We start from the raw sequence: 4,785 nt of genomic DNA on the forward strand, positions 1-4,785 counted from the left end.
TTAATCTATTTACTTGTCTCTGATATATTGTAGATCAGACCAATTATGTTAATCTATTTACTTGTCTCTGATATATTGTCGATCAGACCAATTATGTCAATCTATTAACTTGTCTCTGCTGCATTTTGTTTTTTTAAAGGAAAATAAAAAAAGTATTTTTGACATTTTTGCTCTGAAAATGGTTACCGGGGGAAATCTAGCATGCAACTCTTTAAATGTAGGGTCACTTGAAATTAAGTCAACAGACCCTTTAATTTTCATTTATCGAAAGAAAGTTATTTAAGTTTGTATTTCAAAATTCTGAAAATGAATTCTTGTTTTCTCTCCAAATCCCCGACGTTACTTTTAATGGGCCCGTTAAAACCTTTTGTTTAAGTAAAATTCCTCTTTCTAACTTTGTTTAAAAACCTTTCATTTTTCTTCTAAACTTCTGAACTTTAAATACCTTTACTTTAATTTACCCCTCTCTGCATACTCTGGAAATTACATGTTAGCTTATTTGTTAAATCTTCTAAAAAAACAAGATTAAAAAATATGGAGGCTTCTGATCAAGCATGTGTACTAAGGTGTCCACGAATTATAACTAATTAAAAAAAGGAGCACGTACTCGATGAGCGCAGTAATTAATCCAATTGCCCTAAACATACTATGAAATATTCTTGATAAACTAGGTCTAAAGTTTTTTAATTCTAGTAGATAATCACATCCAAAGTTTTAAAAACTACTGAAGAAAGTAAAAAAAAAACTTGAAGTTATAAGTTCCATTTATCCGTTGAAATTTAAAAAAAATATATTAAAAATAAATCAGTCAGGTCCAAAAAACCATCATAAATACTCTTTTTTTTTAGAAAAGTACACGTTTTGGAGTTTTTTTTAACTTAACTCATAATTTTGTTAAGCTCTGTAGGGCTTTTTCTAACTTTCTCTAACTTATATTTTAGAGTTTTAGAGATATTGAGCTAAAAATGGTCCTCCGTAGACACCTTTATGTGCACCAAGAACGTATACAGGGGGGGGGGGCAGGGAGGAACGCCCCACTACTGATTTCTTATTTGGAATTCGAAATCTTTTATTTGATCTCCCCTGACTGCTATAAATACAGGATAAATCTACAGTACAGATTAGGAACTGAAGACGATTATTTTACCTATATCAGTTTAAAATATAAATTCACTTTATTTGCAAATTCTCAGTTGTTGGAAAGATCCCCCTGTATTCCCCATTCTTCTGTATATTTGTAATGTTGGCAGTTTGCAATCGTAACCATTTAGTTTCAATTTAACATACCCCCCCCCCTCAAAGGAAACTGTACTTAGGCTCGGGGGAAACTGTAGTAAGGCTAGGAAGAAAGTGTAAGGCTCGGAGGAAATGTAGTAAGGCTCGGAGGAAACTGTAGTAAGGCTCGGAGGAAACTAAAGTAAGGCCCAGAAGAAACTGTAGTAAGGCTAGGAAGAAAGTGTAAGGCTTGGAGGAAATGTAGTAAGGCTCGGAGGAAACTGTAGTAAGGCTCGGAGGAAACTAAAGTAAGGCCCAGAAGAAACTGTAGTAAGGCTCGGAAGAAACTTTAGTAAGACTCGGAGGAAACTATAGTAAGGCTCGGAGGAAACTATAGTTAGACTCGGAGGAAACTGCAGTAAGGCTCGGAAGAAACTTTAGTAAGACTCGGAGGAAACTATAGTAAGGCTCGGAGGAAACTATAGTTAGGCTCGGAGGAAACTGTAGTAACGCTCGGAGGAAACTGTAATAAGGCTCGGAAGAAACTGTAGTAAGGCTCGGAAGAAAATTTAGTAAGGCTCGGAAGAAACTTTAGTAAGGCTCGGAGGAAACTGCAGTAAGCCTCGGAGGAAATGTAGTAAGGCTCGGAGGAAACTAAAGTAAGGCTCGGAGGATACTATAGTAAGGCTCGGAGGATACTAAAGTAAGGCTCGGAGGATACTATAGTAAGGCTCGGAGGATACCATAGTAAGGCTCGGAGGATACTATAGTAAGGCTCGGAGGATACTATAGTAAGGCTCGGAGGATACTATAGTAAGGCTCGGAGGATACTATAGTAAAGCTCGGAGGATACTATAGTAAGGCTCGGAGGAAAGGACGATTGTTTCTATTGTTTCTATTGGATATAAAAGGGAAATTGACATTGCATTTAAAAAAGGTCTGTTTACGCAAACTGTAAATGTAATTTCAAGTGACCCTCATCTTCAAGAAAAGTATAGATATGCCCAATTCACAACGGTACCCTTAAAGCTTTGTCTGATCAAGCATGAATTAGATATCAATTTTTGTTTGTGGTTTGCGCTTATCTCTTGCAGAAAAACATCTTATAATTATCAGAATGAAATACGTTAAATCTAATAAACGACAATATCTTCCTCATTGTTGATCAGGTTTTAAGGGTACCGTTGTGAATTCAACATTTCCATCTTTGCATGGAGTATCACTTGAAACTAAGATGAAATTATAAAAAAAAAAACATTAATTCAGAAACATGTGATAATGTGTTAAAATAATTTTAGAGTCACTCGTTTGTAAAACTTTCATTTTTTAACTACACGCCTTATTGTTAGAACAGGGAATGCTTACTCTCTCGTAGTAAACAATATGGAGTTACTCTATTAACTAATGTATAATTCTTTAGTTTAGATTAGGATTAGGTCCCTACAGCGTAATAACAAGTTCTGCACTGTTATATATGTCGTAGTTAATCTATATATGAATTTGGGTTGTCTGTTTGTTTGTTTGTATCCAATAAACGTCAAAACGGCTGAACCGATCGGGCCCAAATTTTTTGTGGGACATCTAGGGACCCCAGGGAAGGTTTATAAATGATTGAAATTTTAAATATTTGTCTCCATCAAAATTCGATCTTCATTAAATTTTTTAAAATTTTGAAAATCCACGAAATTTTTTGTGAAAATCCGCGAATTATTTTTGTTTTGTTTTACGATGTACACAAAGAGAACATGTTCACAATTAATTTAGAAGATGGGCGCGAAGCGCCCTCTACGGCTAGTATAACATATTCAACAAATCGCAATATAGATATGACGGAGTTTTATATATATCTATGTATACATAGAATGGGTTAATCGCAATACATTATTTACATATTTGCTAATGGCACATTTAGGTTTATGAACAACAACATAATTTACTATGGGCCTCTATATATATTTGCATTGCCATATTTGAAACAATTTGAGATATTTACAAGCAATATTTGTGCAAAATGTTAACCTTATACTTTTTTAATAAACAGCTATAGATTTAAATGCATGATCATTGCAGCCATGAAAATATAAATAAATTATTTGATGCTGGTTTTAATAAGATATATTAGAGAATAATAGAAATAATAATATTAATAATAAGATATCATGAAAGGAGGATATTATTAAATTATTCCTAGATTCTAGACCTCATGTCAGCGAATACAGAGAACCATTTCAGCATGTGATTTATAAATTAATTTAGCATTTATTTTATGATAAGATAGAGGGTGTGTATATATTAAATTTTAAAATAGTATTCCCCCCCTTCCTCCCTTTTTGGGAAATGAAACCCTGGAACATATTATGTATATTAATACAATCAATATTTCCCCTCAATATCCAGCTTATTTCTGACCAGTTATATTATAATGGAAGGGCAGGGCTTCATAATAATAATAAACATGATTGTGCATGCTATATACTTTGCTTACTGTGTGTCTGTTGACATGTTTGTATCCAATAAACGTCAAAAATGTTGAAACAATCAGGCCCAAATTTTGTGTGACACATTACCTCACCCCAGGGATGGTTTATGAGTGCTTAAAATTACAAAAGTTGTGTTCAAAAGTTTTTGATTTTTGTTAAATTTTTTAAAGGCACAAAAAAATATGGTGAAATCAGCGTTTTATATTGTTCAAAGAGAAAAAAAACTAAATAAAAAGGGTATAGACTATAGAAGCTGTATAGTAGAGCCCATATCGTCTCTTTCTTGTCAAGGAAGAAATCCTCCAACAAGATTAGATAAAAACGCAAGTAAGTTTTTTCAGAGGCAAGGAATTAATTGAGAGAACTTCTCATCCTTCTCCTACATAAACTTTCATTTCATATGTGATGTTAATAAAATATATACTTTTGAATGACGATAATTTTCGGCCCAAAAAAATGTACATCTGTTTTTGTTTGTAGGGTTTGGAGAGGTTTTAGAGAATGGGATACTTCTTAAAATTCCCTCTCAAGGGAATATTAAATGCAGAACCATGAAGCCAGCAAAAGAAGATTTACAATAGATGTTTAGAAGTACTGTGGATTTATTTTCTATACCGACATATTGATAATATTTGATATTTTCTTTTTTTAGATATTTAACTTATTTGTGTTTTTATTACGATTTTATCTATGAACGAACAAATCTGGAATTTTATCTCTAACAAAATTGACATTATTTTGTTCATACTCTAATTTGATTTTTATTTGATGTTTTTTGAAGAAACGTTTTTGAAAAATGTATGTTTTAGTTTTTGATATTCTCTGATATAAATTTTGTCATTTCATCTTTAGTTATGGTTAACGTCGATTAATTTTCATGTTTTTAACAGTTAAAAATCCTTTTTTTGTTATAATCCTTTATCTGGTGTCATTTTCTCTTGAATTTGAAAGGTTTTAAAGAAATGAATTCCAATCTTTAAATTGGATTTAAGCCAGAGGATTTCTATAGAACCTAGTTTACACTTTTATATTCAAGTCATTTAGCAGAAGATAGAGGACTCTTATAGGGAGTTACAGGGTCTTAATAGAG

This window comes from Eurytemora carolleeae, unplaced genomic scaffold, assembly GCF_000591075.1.
Source record: "Eurytemora carolleeae unplaced genomic scaffold, Eaff_2.0 scaffold35, whole genome shotgun sequence".
Taxonomy (NCBI): Eukaryota; Metazoa; Arthropoda; class Copepoda; order Calanoida; family Temoridae; genus Eurytemora; species Eurytemora carolleeae.